This window comes from Zonotrichia leucophrys, unplaced genomic scaffold (genome assembly GCF_028769735.1).
Source record: "Zonotrichia leucophrys gambelii isolate GWCS_2022_RI unplaced genomic scaffold, RI_Zleu_2.0 Scaffold_41_468701, whole genome shotgun sequence".
Lineage (NCBI taxonomy): Eukaryota > Metazoa > Chordata > Aves > Passeriformes > Passerellidae > Zonotrichia > Zonotrichia leucophrys.
This window is the reverse complement of record NW_026992246.1, coordinates 48,193-70,110: the sequence shown is the minus strand read 5'-3', so window position 1 is coordinate 70,110 and position 21,918 is coordinate 48,193. Positions and strand designations below refer to the sequence as shown.

The 21,918-nt window shown below is 43.7% G+C and overlaps 1 long non-coding RNA gene across 1 annotated transcript in view; it reads left to right on the top strand.

Moving 5' to 3' along the window:
• Nucleotides 1–21,253, top strand: part of LOC135460419 (uncharacterized) — a 63,440-nt gene extending 42,187 nt beyond the window's left edge. The window contains exon 3 of the long non-coding RNA XR_010443228.1: nt 21,057–21,253. This is a non-coding gene — a long non-coding RNA (uncharacterized LOC135460419). The remainder of the gene's footprint in view (nt 1–21,056) is intronic.
• The last annotated feature ends 665 nt before the right edge of the window (nt 21,254–21,918 follow it).

Here is a 21,918-nt window from a genome sequence, read left to right as displayed (position 1 = left end):
GGGCTGCAGTCCCCGTCGCGTCTCCCAGGGCGACTCAGAGGAGGAGGATATGCGCAGCTCTGTCCACTAGGGGCAGAGCTGGGGGATCCAGTCTTCGTGGGAGCCTTTAGGGCGTGATGTCCCCGTCAGATCTTACTTTCTCAGCGTTCGGTCTTGCCTGGTCCCGGAGTTGGGACGAGTCTCTGCTCAGGGCGAGAGGGGCTCCGCATCTCTGCAGGCTCAGCACTTGGCTCCTCATGTCCAGACACCACTTTAGTCTCTCAATTCTTATTTGGCTCGTTGTTTTTGGGGTTTTCTCTGTGCATTTTGGAGTCGAGGTCTCAAAGCATGCTGGTCTTTGGAGTCACTTTGCATAACCCCCCCCACCCTCTCAGGTGTCTTCCCTATGCTGTAAGAGAGCACTGCCTTGGGGAAGGGTCATCACTCCACCCAGCCAGGGCTTTTACTAATACAAAAGAGGAGATAAGCTCCAACGACCCGTGATTACAATAACAAAGCATGAAGAACCCTGGCAGAAACAGAGACCCGGCTGCCTCTTTATAACTCTTTCTCACAAAAAAAAATATTAACCGAATTTTTGTTCATAACAGTCCCCCCTCTTTTTCTTTGATCGAGCTTAAATTCTTAAGCTCGCATCAACTCACAATTTTTAGTTTTGAATCTACTATAAATCTCTTGTGCACTTTGGTAATCATGGTTACTTAACCTTGTTACTTTTCTTGGTTTCTTCAGGTTAGTCTGTACAGCCAATACTGTTTTACTAAAACAGATAAATAAGCATAGTAAAAAGAGCAATACTCCAAGTACACACACAGTAAGAAAAACTACCTTTTCCCATATATTTCTTCTGAAAATCTCCAAGTTCTCCCACTCACTGGGATCAAGTGTAGGAGTTTGATCTTGATTATTTACACATGCCAATGTTTTTGTTGCCCGATTGATAAAGAACACAAAACTCGGATAAGTTTTGTGCGGCGCTTTATTGAAGGGCCCGGGGGCCTGCGGACTAGCGTCCCCAAAAACAGAGCCCCGAAATTCACACATGGGTGTTTTCCTTTTATATACATGGCAATTCATAACAAAGTCTCCAAGAAACAGTGGCCATTTGCCAAACTACGGACCCTTGTAATACATTCCCTAGTTCACGAGCAAAATCATAAATCTTCTACCTGTCCTATTGTATGCTACCCCCAAACCGGTTAGTCTTCTTTACTCTCCTACCCTGGCTTAATGTTTATTAAGTTTCTAAGGCCACCTGCCAAGGTTACACAGAACTCAACACATAATGTCAACGGCTACAAAATTATTTTTACAAACCAATTCACACAAAACTCATAACTAAACTATAATAAAACATTTTGCTAAATTTCATTTCTTTTCCAACATTTCCCCCCTTTTGAGCATCCTTCAGTCCTGCTGCAAGGATGCTCAACCAACGGTATTGACAGTAACATCTTCATAACAAGGTGGGGGATGTTCTTCGTTCTGCCGCCCACTGGTCATCACCTTCAGCAACCGGAGAGATCGCTTCTTTTCCTTTTCGATCACACCTAAAAGACATCTATATACAATCCATATAGTCACCAAAAATACCAAAAGCATTAGTACATACTGTATAACGGAAGTAATCCAGTCAGACAGGTGAAGCCCCAGAGAATCAAATACTGCTCCTATCCAATTATGCTGTGCTTCCCTTTCAATTTCCTTGGTTTTTGCTTCCACTTCTGCCAATTGGGAAATATCTTTCTCCACTTCAAGTGTGACATTTGGAATGTGTACACAGCAATGATCTACTCTCCTACTCAGGTAACCACAAACTCCATGTTCTTTTAACAGTAGCAAATCCAATGCCATTCTGTTTTGTAAGGTCATTCTTGATGTAGCTTGCAATTGCAAATTTAGATCTTTAAATCCCTTCTTAGTAGCTGCTGCCAATCTTTCTGTCTGTCCTAACAAGTTATTGAGCATTTCACTATTTCGATATGTCGCTATCGGAGGGAATAATGACTCTAATATCCACCCAAATTGTACTCCTGCACCAGGTTCATGCCACTGCTCCTCTAGGGATTCTTCCCTCTTTTTGAGTCCTTTCCTTTGAATCAATCTATTCTGTTTCCAGTATGGACACAATGTGGGAACCCCTAGGGTAATTTGTGTTACTGATCCATCTAAAGATAAATGTGTGGTCCACTGTCCGTGTCCCAACACCCAAACTAGATTTCCAGGACTGTGCACAGTAGTATATCTGCAATCTATAGGTCCATCCATGGACTCTCTGCTAACCGTGTGATTATACCCCCTACACTCACATCCCCATTTTAATGCCATTTTCACCGGTACCAATCCAATTCGGTCTTCCGGTGTATCACATGTAAAAACCTCAGTACAATTCCAATCCTCCTTCTGCGGTCTGAACTCTCGGGAAGATGTAGACGTGATGATGGCCCTATAATGTGACTGATTCTTTACCCCTGACCATTGGATGCACCATTGTACTTCCCCAAGGTAATTATAGTGTTCCAAAACACTGGGTCCCCACAATGTCTTCCAACTTTTCCAGGTGTCAAAATTCTGTGTGATATTCTGACAACTCATCTCATTTCGTTGGGATTTCGTTCTTATTCGTACTGTATTGCATGGCTCATCTACTGGGGTTGCAATCAAACACCTCCTGGTATTTTGAATCCAACCATAATGATTGGGTTTCATTTCACATTCCTCTTTAGTCATAGCCCAAATGGTCATGCACAAATCCCTCCATACCTCTACTTGTTTGGGAACTGACTGGCAGGAGCATGAAACATTCTTGAATGATTCAGGCATTTTGGTTACCGGTATTATTCCCCAGGGAATTGGTTCACCTGCAGCCTGTGGTAATGGCAGACAAGCTGTTATTTTAGTCACGTTCTGCATGATCCCAAAATCTCTAATTAATCCTACCACTAAGTTTTCCTGCTCAGCATTTTGTTCTATTGTATCATTAGTCTCCCGTGTTATCCTTCTACCGTGTCTCTGTGAGGATGACATCATTCTGTCATACCTCCACCATGCATTCCCTATTCTAGGATTAGTGACATTCAACCACCCACAACCTTTGTCTCCCTTCTCCCACCAGCTGGTCCCGTCCTCTACTCTGTCCCAGGTCAGTTCCCTATTTTGCTTCCTCCCAGCACGATCCCCTGTCCATGGTAAAACCCTCATACTCACTCTTTTGTAATCAAAACTATCTAGTATTTTGACCAAGCATGTATATTCTCCCGTATCGTTTGTGGATACCTTAGTAAGATTCAGTACCGCGTTTCCTTGTTGTTTATCCTTATCCCAACCGACTTCTATCTTGCCTCGGCTTCTTTCAGCCCCCCGTTGCCATATTGCAATAACTTCACCGGCCTCAACTTTCTGGCTGTGAAACATAACACAAGTTAATTGAACATCCATCCCTTCCATGACTGTAACCTTTGTTTCTTTAACCTGTACTAAAATAGACCCTTGAACGGGTACCAGTCTCATGATTACTAGCAGCAATATAATTAAGAAGGTGGCTTTGCGCGGAAGATCATCCGGGTTGGAGACACTATCTGGGTTTCCCATTGGAACGGTGCCTTCTTTACCCTGGTGTAATGGATCCAAGCGTCCATCCCCTGGACCTTCACTGCCGTGTAGGTCGTCATCATCACCTGGTGGGGTCCGCTCCATGATTCCCGTAGCGGATCCGTAATCCACTTCTTGACGTACACCTGGTCCCCAGGCTGGATGTCGTGGACAGAGTTCTCCAGCGTGAGCGGTTTATTCCACTGTAACGTATTTCTTAAAGAATTCAAAATCTTATTAAGTGACATAACATACTCTGCAATTGCCTGATCCCCACTCACATGTACCTCCCCTTTTAATACAGTTGCATGATATGGTTTGCCATATAGTATCTCATATGGACTTACGCCTACCTTTTCCCTTGGTTTAATTCGAATCCTGAGTAGGGCCAAAGGCAAAGCCTGAGGCCAGTGCAGTTTAGCTTCCTGGCAAATCTTTTTGATTTGTCCTTTCAGAGTTTGATTCATTCTTTCCACCTGCCCACTAGACTGAGGTCTCCAGGGAGTATGCAAATTCCAGGTTATATCTAACATCCGTGCTAATTCCTGCACTACCCCGGCTATAAAATGTGGACCCCTATCTGACGACAATCCTAAGGGTACTCCAAATCTTGGTATTATTTCTTTTAACAAGGTTTTTACCACCTCCTTAGCCTGATTAGTTCTACACGGAAAAGCTTCTGGCCACCCTGAAAACGTACATACGTACACTAACAAGTATCTGTATCCCTGTGCCCTAGGCAATTCAGAAAAATCAACTTGCCAATAATCTCCTGGTTGTGGCCCAATTTGCAACTTTCCCATTTGTATTTGTCTCCTAACTACTGGATTATTTTTCAAACATACCGGGCACATTGCATTAACTCTTTTTGCCATTGTTAACATCTGATTAGAGATTATCTCATTCTTTAAAAATTTTACCAATGCTTCTGCCCCCCAATGGCATTTATTATGTTCTGATTCCAAAATAAATTTCATTATGCGAGTAGGTACCACTATTTGTCCCATCGGTGTAACATACCACCCGAGCTGATTCCTCTGTGCCCCTAGCAAGTTTATTAGTTTTCCATCTTCTATTGAATATTTGGGCTCCTGATTCAGGTATGGGGTAGCCGGATTTGTTCTTACCGGTACCAATGCCATTTGAGTCCATACTTCCCGTGCCACTCACCGTGCTGTAACAGCAGCAAATCGATTTCCTCTGTAAACTTCTCCTTCCGCATTCTGATGTCCTTTAACATGCATTACTGCAACTGCTTTGGGACTATGTACCGCATCCAGTAGCTGTAGCACTTCCTCCCGGTGCTTGATGTTGGTTCCCTGTGAATTCAAAAGCCCCCTTTCTTTCCATAACGCCCCATGCACATGAACCACACCAAAGGCATATTTAGAATCTGTCCAGATATTAACCCTTTTGTCCTTGGTCAAGTACAGAGCTCTGGTGAGTCCAATCACCTCTGCCTTCTGGGCCGAAGTTCCAGGTAACAAAGCCTTTGCTTCTATTACCTGATCCAATGTTACCACTGCATACCCAGCATAGCAAGTCCCATTCTTGACAAAACTGGATCCATCAGTGTATAGTTCCCATTCAGGGTCTTCCAATGGTTCATCCTTTAGGTCAGGTCTGCTGGAATACACTTGTTCAATTACCTCCACGCAATCGTGCACCAGTCCCCCAGCCTCCTGGTCACTGCGTAAAAACTCTGCTGGATTAACATGGTTAGTAGTCTTTATTTCAATATCATCCTGTTCTCTCAGGATAGCCTGGTATTGCAACATTCGACTTGATGATAGCCAGTGACCCCCCTTTTGCTCCAAAACAGCCATGACCATATGGGAAACAAACACTTTCATTTTTGCCCCCAAAGTCAATTTCCGGGCCTCCTGAATAAGGATTATTGTTGCCGCCACGGTTCGTAAACACGAGGGCCACCCGGAACTTACCAAATCCAGTTGTTTAGAGAAGTGTCCTACCGGCCTCTTCCATGATCCCACCTTCTGGGTGAGGACCCCCAATGCCAGTTTTTGCCTCTCATTCACATACAACTGGAATTCCTTGGTCAGGTCAGGGAGCCCTAGGGCTGGGGCCTCTTTTAGTGCCTGCTTCAATTCCTGGAAGGCCTTCTTTTTTTGTGTCGTCCATTCCAACCTATGCTGCTTCAAGGCCTCATACAGTGGCTTGGCTAGGAGACCGAAGTTCATGATCCACAGTCGACACCATCCCACCATTCCTAGAAAAGATCTCAATTCCTGATGGTTACGAGGCAAAGGAATAGCACATATTGCCTCTATTGGGTTAACTCCCAAATGTCTCTGTCCTTGTGTGATCTCACAACTGAGATAAATAACGCTATTTTTGATCAATTGAGCCTTTTCCTTAGAGACCCTGTACCCTGCTTGGCCAAGCATATTAAGTAATTTAATTGTTAATTCCACACACATGTCCCTTTCCTTAGTGGCCAGAAAAATGTCGTCCATGTACTGCAGGACTACATACAAGGATGGAGATATTGTTACCTGGGTTGTCTTCCATTCCTCCAGCTCCTTGGCCAGTTGATTTCCAAAAATTGTGGGGCTGAGCTTAAACCCTTGTGGGAGTCTGGTCCACGTAAGCTGCCTCTTTCTCCCAGAATCAGGACTCTCCCACTCGAAGGCAAAATATTTCCTACTCTCTACTGACAGTGGGATGCAGAAGAAAGCATCTTTAAGATCAATCACAGAGAACCATTTAAACTCCTCCGATACAGATGTTAACAATGTGTAAGGATTAGCAACAACTGGATGTATGTCCTTTACTATTTCATTAATAGCTCTCAAGTCCTGTACCAAACGATATTTACCATTAGGCTTTTTCACTGGAAAAATTGGAGTATTATACTCCGATTCACATTCCTGTAATATTCCTTGAACCAAAAATTGTTTAATCAACGGGGCTACTCCCCTCCTTGCCTCAAGCTTCAAGGGGTATTGCTTTACCCTCACTGGTCGGGCCCCTTCCTTTAGTTCCACCTTTACTGGCTGGGCAGCTTTAGATTTTCCAGGGACCCCTGACTCCCACACCCAGGGTACTACAGCCTGCTCAATTTCTTCTGGAATAGGAGAGGAATCCACTTCCTTAATCACAAAAATGCCCACTATTTGTTTCTCAGGTATCTCCAATTTCACCCTTCCCCCTTCAAATATTATTTCCACTTTAAGTCGGGACAATAGGTCTCTGCCAAGAAGGGGTGTGGGGCAATTTGGCATATACAAAAATTGATGATCTAATTCCTTCCCCCCAAACCTAAGATTTAAAGGTTGTAAAAATGGTTGTTCCTCTAGCTTCCCTGTTGCCCCCACCACCTGTACAGTTGTGTCACTCAAAGGCCCCAATAGTCTATTAAGTACAGAATATGTAGCTCCAGTGTCTACCATAAATTCCTGACCTTTCCCATTTATCTCTAAAACTACCCTTAAACCTTGGTCTAGTCAGCTTTGATTCTGATAATTTCCCAAAACTAGTGCTTGAGCAGTCTCTGCTGGTCCTCCCGTAAATCCTCCCACATGAGCATTCCCTATTAATCCCATATTACCCCCTCTAACTGGGCATTCATTTTTCCAGTGCCCCAATTGTCGGCAAAATGCACACTGGTTTGGATCCAACCTCCCCGTGTTAGGTGCAAACCCAAATCCTCCCCGACCTCTCATCATCCCCCTCTGTCCCCGATTAGCTCCTCCCCAACCTCGTCCCCTAATGAATTTTCCTCCTGTCCCTGTCTGTTGCATTACAGCCGGAATACTAGCTTGTTGTCTTTTTGCAGTTTCTTTTTCCCTGTTGTTGTATACCTTCCATGCTACCTCCAACATTTTATCCAAATTCCGAGTATCCTCCCCTTCCAGCTTTTGTAACTTTTTCCTAATATCCTCTTGTGATTGCCCTAAAAACAATAATGCCAATTGAAGTTTCCCTGATTGATCTTCTACATCTAAATTAGTAAACTTCCGAGACATGTCTTTTAATCGTTCCAAAAAGGCAGACGGAGACTCATTCTTGTCCTGCTTGACTGAATACAACTTAGACCAATTCATAGTCTTAGGTATTCCTGTTCTAATTCCTTCCACCAACAATTCCTGATATCGTTTTACAGCCCTTATTCCTCCCGTAGAGTTTGGATCCCACCTGGGTTCCTCACTTGGCACCAATTCATCATCTGTTTCATTTAGTTGTCGCAACCTAATCTCCTCACGAGCCTTTTCTCTCATGGCTTTAATAACCATTTCCTTTTCTGTGGAATCCATTATAGTATCCAATAATACCTGTAAATCATTCCAGTCCGGATTCTGAGTTTTTATCACCATTTTAACCACCCTTGCCACCCTTTCAGGGTCCTCCCGGTAACTCCCAGCCGATTGTTTCCATATTACCAAGTCCCCTGGAGAGAAAGGCACCTTTATAAGTATCCTTTCTCCCTGTGGTCCCACAGCTTCCCTTAACGGCGCAATTAACTGTGGCCCCTTCTGCCCCTTCCTTCCTTGGCGAGTCCGCTCTGCTAACGGAGTCCTTTTAACATTTTTACTCTCTTCACTATCAGTATCGCTCTCGCTAGACCCCATTTTTATAGTTATGTCAGCAGGGGGAGCAAAAGGTACATTAGGAACAACCGGACCCCTCGGAGGTGCTACACAATAGGACAAATCTTCCTCAGTCGGGGGATACAAATCACGCTCCTTTCTTTCTTTACATCCAACACACCCGCTCTCATCATTCATCTGTAAAACCAAAATACCACACTCCTTTTGCCATTCTTCTTTCCGATATAAAACGAAAAACAAATCTAAATATGGTATTTCATCCCATTTCTCATTCCTCCTTAAAAATTGCATCAAAGATTCCATTATCCCCAATTCCAGTGTACCATTCACCGGCCATCCCGCTTCCCCAGTCTCATATTCAGGCCACCAACGGTTACAGTAATCAATCATTTTGTTCTTATCTAATTCTTGAGAATAGCCTTCGCCTTTCCACCTTTTCAATATACAACCTAATGGCGTATTTCCAGGTATTTTTCCATTGGCCTGCACTAAGGTTTTAAAAGTTTTAAAAGACATCATATTATAACCTTTAATTTTTAATTCCATCTTTAGTCCCAATAAACCAATAGACCTTTTCGCCGTCCTTCCCCAAGAAAAAAAAAAAATAGGAGGCGAATTCCGGACCTGCGTACCCTAGACATCTTATGGCCGGAGCCTAGGCTTTTTCCATTAACCACCAAACCAAATCAAATTATCACCTTTTTCCAATATAAAGCGCCTTCGGGCTTACCTTATGCAGTCATCCGACAGGCGCAGGGGAGTTGGGCACAACTGATGACTCCTCCGAGAAATGCTCGGCGCCATCTTGGAGTCTATCGAGACGCGAGCCGCCCCAGCTGCCCTCGGAGTCCTGCCACGGTCGCCAGAAAACTGTTGCCCAATTGATAAAGGACACAAAACTCGGATAAGTTTTGTGCGGCGCTTTATTGAAGGGCCCGGGGACCTGCGGACTAACGTCCCAAAATCAGAACCCCGAAATTCACTCAAGGGTGTTTTCCTTTTATATACATGCAATTCATAACAAAGTCTCCAAGAAACAGTGGCCCTTTGCCAAACTACGGACCCTTGTAATACATTCCCTAGTTCACTAGCAAAATCATAAATCTTTTGCTTGTCCTATTGTATGCTACCCCCCCCAAACCGGTTAGTCTTCTTTACTCTCCTACCCTGGCTTAATGTTTATTGAGTTCCTAAGGCCACCTGCCAAGGTTACACAGAACTCAACATATAATATCAACGGCTACAAAATTATTTTTACAAACCAATTCACACAAAACTCATAACTAAACTATAATAAAACATTTTGCTAAATTTCATTTCTTTTCCAACATCTTTCTCTGAAGATGAACTTCAGTACCTTTCTTCAGCCACACATTTTGGTTGATATAGCCATAACGATACTAGATATATTTTTTTTTGCAAAGTTACTTTGAATTTGGTACCGGCTAATCACAGAATCATCAAGGTCAGAAGGGACCTACAAGATCATGAGTTACTCTACAGACCCTTCACCAGCTCCATTGCCTTTCTCTGGACACATTCCAGCACCTCATTGTCTTTTTTGAAGAGAGAGGCCCACAACAAAGGACTCAAGGTGCAGCCTGATGAGTGCTGAGTACAGAGGGACAATCACTGCCCTGGTCCTGCTAGCCACATTAGTTTTTGATACAGACAAGGATGCCATTGGCCTTCTAGGCCACCTGGGCACACACTGGCTCATGTTCAGCTGCTGTTGACCAGCATCCCCAGATCCTTTTGAGTTGGTGAATATGGAATTACAAGTAAAACTGTCAAGCAGGTATGTTTTATTCCAGATGGAACGCATGGGGGATATTTCCACCAAAGACATGCGTACCGGGTGAGACAGGTTACAGGTTTAAGTACACACTGATCCCACAAGCCCACACCTGTCCGCCCATTCCCCACCCAGAGTCTTTGGTGGTGCCACGCCTCCTGGTGGTCATGGGTGGGAGTCTTCGATGAAGTAACATCATCTTCCTCGATGTTTGTTGCTTGACCTTTTCTTCTGGGCAGGCACAGTGGAGGTTTGGCTTTCTCCCAGGTCAGTTTGTCCTGGCCAAACCACGAGCCTGGTTCTTGCTGGTTTGGGGTTCTGTCTTTTGGGTTTCAACAATACGTTAAGTTTTGCTTTACTGAGTTCACGCACTATACATTTATCTTTATGGCCTTTGCCTAGAAACTAAATTCCTATGTTCTATTACAATGTGTCTCTACCTAGCAAATTACATTCCTATGTGTCTTTGGTACAAGCTGTATCTGCTTCTACAAACTTGCTAAACATTTTCTGTTTACCCCACCCCCTGCTTAAGTACATTATATGCCTCTAAAATTCTGAATTTTCATAATCATGCATGCTTCCCATCTCACTTTTCTGCTGGGCAGATTTCCAGCCACTCTGTTTGGCGAAGACAAACAAAACTCCACAAATTAGTGAAAGTTGTAAAGCCGGTATGTTTATTACAGCGCTGGGCGCATGTAGAGATTACTCTCCTTAAAAGACATGCGTACCTCTTGGAACTCCAGATCCTTTTTTATCCCACTCTGAAATACATATGGATGCAATTTCACAATAGGTTCATACATATTCATTTCTACAAATTTCGCGTGATATTGGCCCCTAGTTCTTCTTTATCAGAAAGAATTCCTAGGTCAGGTTGACCTGCTCTCACAGCAGTCTCTCTGTCTCCCTCCCCCTTATCTCTGTCCTTTGACTAAAGCAGTTTTCTCTGAGCATAGGCTTTTTATGAGAACAGCAGTCAGACTAAACAGCTATGTTTGTAAGCTACAGACTTAACTCAAAGATGTACATTTCACCTAAATCAAAATGAATTTCTACCCTGGAAAATGCCTACTCTGTCTCATCTCTGCCTCAAGCCTGTAGCACTACAGAGGGCTGTTGTGACCCAAGTGCAGCACTTCACCTTATTGAACCTCATACCTGTGTCCTCGACCCATCAATCCAGCTTGTCCAGATCCCTCTGCAGAGCCTTCCTACCCTCCAGCATATCAACACTCCCACCCAATTTAGTTTTGTCTGCAAACTTACTGAGGGTCTGCTTGGTCCCCTCATCCAAATTATTAATTAAGATATTAAGCAGGACCAGTGCCAATACTGAGCTCTGGGGAACCCCACTGGTGACCAGTCACCAACTGGATTTAACTCCATTCACCACCACTCTTGGAGTCCAGACATCCAGCCAGTTTTTAATGCAATGAGGAGTGTACCTGTCCAAGTCATGGGCTGCCACCTTCTCCAGGAGAATGCCATGGGAGACAGTTTCAAAGGCTTTGCTGAAGTCCAGGTAAACAACATCTACAGCCTTTCCCTCATCCAAAAGGTGATCATGTTGGTCAAGCAGGATCTGCCTTTCCTAAGTACATGCTGGCTGGGTCTGATCCCCCAGGTGTCCTGGGTTCTCTTAGCAGTTTCTCCTGCTTTTATGCCACCTGTAAATTTAATTAATTCCAGATCAATAATGAATGTGTGTCATGGTTTGACACTGGCTCAATGCCAGGCACCCACAAAAGTTGCTCGTTCATCCTCCCCTGCTACAGCTGGGCAGAGGAGGCAAAAGGAAATAAAAGTTAATGCAAAGTTCCTGAGTTGAGATAAGGACCAGGAGAAAACACTTCAAATGCAAAACAGGCTCAACTGAAGGTTGCAAAGTGAAATTTATTGCTAACAGAATCAGAGGAGGATAATGAGAAGTGAAAGAAGCCCTTACAACAGCTTTCCCCCCCAGCCCCTCCCTCCTTCCCACCAAAAGCACAGGGAAAGTGAAAGGGCATGGGGGTTTTGGTCAGTTCACCGAGATTTTCTTCTGCTGCTCTGGGAGAGAAGTCCTTCCCCTATGAGGCTATGGGGTCCCTCCCATGGGAGACAGTTCTCCATGAACTGCTCTGGCATGGGTCCACTCTCATGGGCAGCAGCCATACTGCACCTGCTGCAACGTGAACTTCCTCCACAGGCAGACAGTCCTCCCAAAACTGCTGTGATGTTGGGCTCTTTCCACAGAGTGCAGTCCTCCTGGGACAGGCTGCTCCAGCCTGGAAGCAAGGGCCCTCTTCCTCCACTGGGTCTTCCAGTGGATTACAGCCTCCTCCAGGCATCCACTCACTCTGGCATGGGGACCTCCCCCACAGGCTGTGGGTGGATGTCTGCATCCCCCATGGACCCATGGGCTTCAAGGGGGCAGCCTTCTTCACCATGGTCTTCACCATGTCCTGCAGAAGAATCTCGGCTCTGGTGCCTGGGGCACCTCCTTCCCCTCCTTCTGCACTGACCTTGGTGTCTTCAGACTTGTTTACCTCACATATTCTCACTACTGCAATTGGCAAATCGGCTGCAATTTCTTCTGCACAGTAGCTTCCTTTCCCTTCTTAAATATGTTATCACAGAGGCGCTACTAACACCACTGATTGGCTTGGCCTTGACCAGCAGCAGGTCCATCTTGGAGCCATCTGGCATTGGCTCTCTTGGACAGCGGGGAAGCTTCTGGCAGCCTCTCACAAAAGCCACCCCTATAGCCCCTCTGTGACCAACAACTTGCCATGCAAGACCAATACATTAGTCAGAAAAAGTCACCATAGGCCAAAGAAAAAATTGCCTCCTTACTAAATTCTGTACCATGAGTAAGTGGCTCCCTGTCATGTTTCTTCCCTGCTCTCTCTACTGAGTGAATTGAATTTAAATAAAGAAATAAATGTGTGGGAGGAGTGAGAAAAATAGAAAACAAAAGAAGATGCAGTTTTAAATCTGTCAATGGCATTATTTGATATATTCATATACAAATTATCATAAAATCATACTGTACTATTAATATATATGTTCTAACTTAAAAAATTCAAACCCCAAAATCCATCACAGAGGAGAGCACCACATGAACAGATTTATTTGCAAATAGTACTAACTTTTGAACCTGAGATGAAAGCATGATTTTTGAGCTTGCTAGCTACAGAGTAGGACTAAGTTTTCTCCACATTTTGTATGGTGCTCGTTGGTGACTTTAGCATGCAACATGGAATGCTTTGTTTGTTGTTCATTTTCTTGACCTGTTCATTTTAAACAGACATTTTGAGTATTGATTTGTTATGATTTCTGTACAATGACAAATGAAAAATTGACATTTTTATTAAAGTTTTACAACTGCTACAGAAATTTGAAACAGTCAACTTTAGGCTGAACACAGAACCAATAGATAAATATCACAGTTCGAAGTTCACTGTGACCCCTTTATTGGCTCTGCCAGAGGGAGCTGGCAAAATGAGGGATGGTAATGATGGTCTAGCCCAGAAAATAAAACTTTAATAACAAAAATAACAAACATGGAAACCACAGAGTACAGGGACTAGATCTAAAGACCCGTGGGCATGGCAAATGCAGCCAGGTATAGGGGCATCTGAGGGCAAAGGTCCAATCGCGAACGCAAACTCAGAACACGACCTTATTTGTACCAGGTATTGAATGAACCAACTGAGAACAAGAACCACAAACGTGACCAAATATAAGATGGTCCTATTACCATACTACTAATTCCCATGACCCCACTCTTCCCACCAAGGCCTGGACTCCATGATGTGTCCCCTCAGTATACTGTTTTCCATGGTCTATGGTTAAAGTCTTTGGTAAATGCAACTGAGGCAAAGGTCTCAGTTGGACATGATCCCATAGATAAATAATAAAAAAAGTAGAATTTGTCTGTTATTATGCAATTGAAAAATTACATAACTAAATTTGTCCAATTTCATGAGGATGCAACTTAAATTTTTCACATAAGCATCAACAGCTGAGAAATTATTCAATTTTAAAATTCACTATTTCATAAATCAAAGCTTTTTTATCAATTATATTTTAAACAGCATAACATGTTTCCCTGTACAATTTTATTTTTTTCCAAGATAGCAGGCTTTTACTGACAATATGATTACAATAATTAATAATAGCTGAGACATATTTCCCCATAATTGAGAAAGAAGTATAATCTTACAATTCTCAAGACTTTGTCTTGGAAAGATAATTTTTCATTTTTTTTTTATTACATGAAATAGCATATTTCCATTTCCTTTGTCTGTCTTCTATAATTACTGCATCCTAAATTTCAAGATGTAAGATTTGATATAACATATAAAAGAAAATGTTAAAACTAAGCAAATGGTAAAACCATACTGGATTGTAACCTCCCTCATTCCACCTTAACCAAAATATATTCTATTAAAAATTAATATTCAGTTCTAAATAGCACCTATGTAAACTATACAGCTTTTAAGTTAAATTAATTTTTTAATGTATGTCATATGAGCATAGTTGCATCATTAAACTTCAGTGCGATTAGAAAATTTAAAACAAATGGGACTCCACTGACTCAGTAAAGTTGAAGTTGATGCAAAACTGAAGACATGAAACTATTAATATTCTTTTTAAATCCTTTAACAAAGTAATAATAGGCAAGCTGTAGAGTCTCTGGCATAACTTTTTAGCAAAGGCAAACCCACATTCATTCAAAAGTGTAGTTTTAAATGAAAGTTGTGTTTAGAAGTATGCACCTTACATTGTCATTATGTGTTGGTTTAACACAGCCTGATTTTTTTTTTTTTTTTTTTTTTGCAGGAGGGATACCACAGAGGTGGCTTCTGTGAGAAGCTGCCAGATACTTCCATAGTGTCTCTAGCCTGTATGTTATGTACTGGTCTATCTAGCTCCCTGCTTCAAGTTCCAGCCACGTGTTTCTCAATTTCTGTGAGCTGTTTGCTTAAAGCCACCATGTAGGTGGCCAGTGTTACCTCTCCAATATGGGTGGACATTCCCTTTTGTGTTCCATATGGTCTTCCATAAAGCATTTCAAAAGGACTCAGCTTTCCTTTAGCCCAAGGTTTAGTTCAAATTTGCAATAGTGTCAGTAGAAGAGCTTGGGGCCAGGGTAGATTAACTTCCTGCCCCAGTCTTACAATCTGCTGCTTAATCAAATGACTCATTTTCTCTTCTTGGCTGGTTTACTGGGGGCGGGATGGAGTGTGAAGTTCCCAATCTATGCCCAGGTGGCTACTAATCTGTTGCACTACTTTGGAAATGAAATGTGATCCTCTATCTGAGGATATTGTGGCTGGAACTCTGAACCGTGGTATTATTTCTTGTAATAATACCCTGGTCACCTCTCGAGCTTTGACAGTTCTGGTGGGGAATGCTTCTGGCCACCCTGAAACTGTATCTGTCAATACCAGTAAATACTGATACCCCCCTTTCCTTGGAGTTCTGAAAAGTCAATTTGCCACTGCTGTCCAGGCCCATGGTCTCCCCCAGTCTGACCGAGTTTTGGCCTGGAGGTATTTTTGGGGTTAGTCCGGAGGCAAGCATCACACTGTCGGTTTACCTGAGTAATAGTGGCATATAAATTCCTGACAACGATTCTTTCAATCGGATGTGTGTTCTAGAAAGCCTGTAGAAACTACTACTTCAAAGTCAACACTTCATTTCGATGCACTCTGTATCACTGGCAGCCTTGGTCATTTTGGGAAAGGAACAACACTTTATAAAAGCTTTTAAGTAGTTAGGCCCCAGTGTGTTTTCTAGTGCTCCTCCTTCACTAGTGACCATGAAAACGGGAAGGGATTACCAGCTCTCTTTCAATGGTAGCCCACCCCTTGTGGTTGCATGTCTCTTTTGATTAGTATTATTATATTCTGGCTTACCTTTGAGGAAAATCTGTCCCTAATTACCTCACCTTTTGCTGCTTTCTTTGCCTCTCCATCTGCCAGCTCATTTCCTTCCTCCAATTCTGAGCTCACTCTCTGGTGTGCCTTAATATGCCTTTTCAGGCAGCTAAACTGCTTCTAGCAGCCGGATTGTCTCTTCTTTCCTTGTGAGGTCAGCAGTCCCCTCTCCTTCCAGATGGCTCCATGTGCATGCACGACTCTGAATGCATACTTCGAGTCTGTGTAGATGTTTGTTCTCTTTCCTTTTGCCATTTCTAAGGCATGGGTCAGTGCATTTATCTCGGCCTTATGTGCAGAGGCATCTGTTGGTAAGGGTCCAGACTCTATTAGCTCCTTGCAGGTAGTCACTGTGTACTTAGCATGTCACTTTCTACTGGCAATGTAGCTGTTCCTGTCAGTGAACCAGGTCTCTGCATTGTCCAGAGGAGTGTCTTTCAAGTCTGGGCATCTGGATTAAGTAGCTCCAATGGTCTCCAGGCAATCATGGTGTACTGCTTCTCCTTGATTCCACTGAGAAAAGAAGCTGGGTTGACAATATTAGTCACTACTATCTCTACATCACCTTGCTCTACCATGATGGCCTGGTATTTCAGGAACCTCTGTGGTGAGAACCAGTGGCTGCCCTTTACTGCCAGTCATTGCCCAGCGCTCACTTCGTACCCCAGGTAGATTACTTTCTGTTTCACGATGTCCTGGGGTGACATTATGATGCTTGTATCCCCATTCATATGTTCTGTGCCTTTAAGACCGGCTCTGAAGAGTGGAAGTTTTGTTTGGGTTTCTCTTATCAGAGACACAGAGACAAGCAGTACATAGGGCTGTTTTTCACTTCTTGCTTTCAGCTTGCTGCTTTGCTTGCTCTCTTTTCTGCTCTTGCTTCTGCTCTGCTTTGGCCTCTGCTTATTAGCTAGTTTAGCTAAACAGTCCAAATTCCTTCCTGGACTGTTTCTCCTCTCCTGTTTCTGTGAAGATCTCGAACCTGCTCTGGACTGAGACCTGGGAACATGGAGGATTTGCATTGTTTGGCTGCAGCAGCTGCCCAGTGCCGAGGGACTGAGAACAGAGCAACCACCCCCGAAAGAGACTTTCTGATTTTGTCATCTTTCTCAGAGCGGTGTCATCGGGTATTGTTCATTTTGTGTGCTGGGGGTGCTGTGTCTGTCAAATAAACAGGTTCTTTCCACTTCTCTCTGAGGAATTCTTCCCGAACCAGTTGGGGGGAGGGGCCATGTGCGTTTGTTTTCTGGAGGGGCCCTCCTTTGCAGATTCTTTAACAAATTTGCCCTAAACCTGTGCCTTTTTCTTTGATACTCTGTATCCTTGGAGTCCTAGGAAATTTGAAAGGCTTACCATCTAGGCCACACATGCTTCCCTCGTCTGAGTGGCTACTAGAAGATCATCCATGTGCTGCAACAGCTTCTCTTCTTGTGGAGCTTCTAGGGACTCTGGGTCTTTGCAAGTTGTTCTCTAATCAGAGTGGGGGAATTTTTTAAGTCTTCATGCACATGGACCATGTGAGCTGTGTTTTGCACTGCTTCTAGGGCTTTCTCATTTGAATGCAAAAATTTTCTGGCTGGCTTCATGGATAGGGAGGCAAAAGAAGGCATCTCTCAGGTCTAAAACAGTAAACTAGTTTAGTTCAGGTGTTAAGCAAGTTAGTAAAGAATATGGATTTGCTACCACAGGATATAGATTCTTTTTTATCTTATTGACAGCCCTCAATCCAGTACTATCAATTATTGGACTGATTTCTTCCTTATCTTCTTTTTGAGGGGGTACTGCTCAATTCTCACTGGTTGTGTTCTTTCCTTGAGCTTGATTACTATGGGGGGGGGGCATTTTTCACCCTCTGTGGTACAGCAGAGGCTCATATCCCCGAAAATACCTATTTACTTACTCTAATATCTCTTTACTGATGTCTTTCCTAACGTCAGTGGCTGTTAGTGTTAAGCCTAACATCTTTATATCATTTGCCTCCAGAGTAACCTCCTCATTTGAGAATGTTTAGCGAATTGAGCATATACAAAAGCTTCCAAGTACACATGTTACTTTAAAGGTTTGCAAAAGTATGCCTTCTCAAACTGGCTAGTTGTTCCCCACACTACAACATAAACATTCTCCACAGGTATTAAAGCTTTATTTAAAACTGAATATATGGCCCCTGTATCAACTAAAATTCCACCCTTTTCTTCTGATCTCACTGCCTCTCGCAGAGGGGTCTGTTACCTCTTAGTTCTGGATGAAATTAGACTGCCAGGAGGGGGATGGGTGCAAATGGGTACGCCTTTGGAGCCTGAGTCCTCTTCCCTTTTGAGGAGGTCATCTTTATCCTTCCTCCCTTACTTTAGGAGGAGCTTTTAACAAATCATATGTACTCATTTTGCGAACTGTAATCGCTTTGTGTTTCAGCATGATAATCTTTGTCTGACTTCATACATTGCTATCTTATGCTGCATGCTGAACAACATGTTTGATTTGCCTTCTCCTTGCTTTGTTTTCTTTTTCAAGGGTCAAGACCAGTGGGTCAGAGGGAGCTCTGATCCCACAGTCTCTTTGCTATTCTTGGTGATTTCTTAAAACAAAAAACATATCAGCATACGAAACCTCATCCCATTTACCTTCTAATCTTAAAACAGCATTAACTGCAATAAGGTATTATAAATGTTTTTATTTTCTGAGCCGCCCCTACTGGCAGCCTTGTCCCAGTGAGCCCCTCCCAAAAGGGGCTAGTTCAGGAATTTCTTTGCTCTGGTTAGTTCTCATTATCTCCTTCCCCTCATGCTATCTTGTTTCTCCCCAAGCCTCACAGTGGTTTTTTTCAGTTTTTCCTCACACACAGATCTCCAGGTGGCAGGTATCAGATGTGACTCTCCACACACAAGCTTTAAGATCTCGGGTTCTGAATTGGCTTCATCAGGAACCTTTAATTTACACTTAAGACACAGAACAGCAATACCAGTGCCTCTCCGAAACTCTGCATTGCATATAAGGTGCCAGCCTCTCAATGCACCAAAAACTCCCAGGAATTGCCTGCAGGCTATCCCATTTATCACTTCAGCATTTATCACTTAACCTCTATGGCGAGTTGTTCTCAGTCCAAACTTACTATATTACCCACTGAAGTCCCATAAACTCATTCATCTCTTCTATCTAAACTCTGTTTTACAAAATGTCAGTCTTTTCTAGTTCTCTTCTTGCACAATCTGATTAAAGCATTGTTTCTACTGACACTCACTTTACTGCCTTGCAAAAGACTGTGCTTGTTACAGCAAAAAGTCTGATATGCCCACAAACAGACATAGACACACACACCCCCCCTTATCTCAAATTCACTAGTCAGGGCTTGAATTGCTGGGGGGGGGAGGGAATTCTTAGAATTCCTTTGATTCGCTTTACCATAGTTAAACATAAATCACGATACCATAGTTCTTCTGTGCAAAATGCTATACTTGTTGCAAACAAAATCTTAAAATCTCCACAAACACCACTATACAATCCGAGAATCAAATTACCACAATGTGGTGGAAGAAAATCACCACACACACTCACTGGGAAAGGGCATATCTCTCAAAGTGCCCACTTTTCTCATCACAACACAGCATACAATAATTCAGCATTTACCCACATCAGCTTTCTCCTGACACAATCAAAATAACAGCACACAGTAAAATTCCAGAGATCAAGTCCAAACTACCAGGGCAAAGGAACTCCCTGAGCTTGTACTCATGGTTAAAATGTGCCAAATCTCCACAAATCACCACATTTAAACACAATAAATAACCTCACATGTTTCTCCACTTGTTCCACTTCTCCGCGGGGCACTCTCTGCCCCCACAGCCTGCCTCAGCCGGCGCCTCAAGCCTCACTCGGCCACTTCAAACATGGGTAGAACTCACCCCCCCGCACCATGGGTGAACTCACTCGTTTGCTCTCTTTTTCATATGCCACACACTTGCACGATTACAAACACATTGACATTAACAACACAATGCAATATCCATACAATGATACAGTGTCCGAACACCACACACACACAGGTTCACTCTCCCACCCCCAGGGTCCCTAGCAGTCTGCTCTATCAGACAGTGAATCCCTGTCTCCCAGTTGCTCTATCAACTGGTCTGCCTGCAGGTACAGGAACGTCTCACTCAGATGTCTCTGAGTGACTTACTCAGACTTACTCAGCAGTCCTATCACTCTCTCCCGGGGCCCTTTGATATACAAACCGTATCCTCCGCATGCCAGCAGGTCCTTGTCTGTCCACACAGGAGGCAAGCCAAGATGAGCAGAGCTCCTCTGGGAAAATCCCGGGGTGCCCCTTGGAGGTCCGTCTATCCCTTCTGCCCCTGCGGGGACAGAGAAGCTACATCTGGGTCGCCAAAATGTTTTGTGGAGATATAGCCAAAAACTCCACAACTTTGTGAAAGTTGTAAAGCCGGTATGTTTATTATTACAGGGCCGGACGCATGTAGAGATTACTCTCCTTAAAAGGCATGCGTACCTCTGGGAACTTCAGGTCTCTTTTTATCCCTTTCTCAAATACATATGCATACAGTTTCACAATAGGTTCATACATATTCATTTTTACAAATTTCGTGTGACATTTGCCACTAGTTCTTCTTTATCAGAAAGAATTCCTAGGTCAGGTTGACTTGTTCTCACAGCAGTCTCTGTCTCTCTCTCTATCACTCTCTGTCTCCCCCCCCTTGTCTCTGTCCTTCATTGAAGCAACTTCACTGAGCCTAGGTTCTGCAGTCAGGCTAAATAGCTATGGTTTCTAACTACAGACTCAACTCAAAAATGTACATTTCACCTAAATCAAAATGGATTTCTGCCCTGGAAAATTTCCACTTTGTTTCACTAGACATGAGGAACAGAGTCCAGGGTCTGCTAAGACTCTTTTTACACTTCACCATAACCTAAAAAGATGTCAACTAGAAAGAGGACCTCAAATGTCAGACTGAAAGGCAGGGAATCTCCTGATGCTCTCGTGAGGATGGAAACCCCAGCTCTGCCTGCGTACCAGCAGACAAAGCTGCACTCTTCCTCCTCCTCCATGCCACTCCTGGGAGCAGCGGCGGTGTGAGTGCGGACCCGTCGGTTCTCCCCACTTTTAATAAAGGCATTAAAAAGGAGAAAGATCTCCTGCCCTGTTTATTGCAGCTGGGGACTCGTCCAGGATAGCCATGCCTGAAGAGGACATCAAGACTGGCCATCTTGGACCTCCAGTACAGCTGGCTATCAGGACCAGAGAAGATCGACTTGGGACCAGTGACACGGAGGAGTGCCAGACTGGTGAGAAGTATCCGGTGGCAGGAGTAGAGGGCGAGCGAGAGTGTGTGAGTGAGACGAAGGCCGGCAGCTCAGAGCCTCGGAGCAAGTGTGGACCTCCTGGTACCATGGTTTTGGACTCCTGCAAGGGGACTGGTTGGGAATGGGGAGAAGCGAGTGGAATCACCATGAATGAGTCGCCTCCTAAGGGGCAGAGAGGGCCCCCCTCCAGGCGTGCGGAGGAAATAGTGTGTGAGTGGCACGCAACCCAGAAGTCCTGACAGGGGGAAGTCAGGCAGATTGCAAGTCCCAAGAAGGATTTGGGCAAGCCCACAAGTCCTACAGGCAAATTAAATCCTGACAAAGGGATCAGGCATGAATCCCAGTGAAGAAAGCTGGGGTTTTTTCAAGTCCTGATACGTAAGTCCTAGCATTGGGGAAGTTAGGCAAACTAGAGATCAGTCAGTTCTTTCCTTGTAAAATCCTGAAAAGAAGGGTCATGCAAATCTTGGGTTCGGTGGAGGAAGTGGAGACTCCTCAAATAAGATTTTTCTTGACTCACCTTTTAGTACATTCTTTTTGAGTAGAGTCACCTTTGTGAGTTTTTTCTGTTGAGACCCGAAAAATGGGAAGGTGTAATAGTAAGAAGAGAGGCGAGAGATTGAAGAATATACCCCCCCCCATAGTCCCTTAAGTGAACTGCTAGAGAGATGGGATTCTATAGAGGCCACAAAGGGATTAGATAAGATTAAGA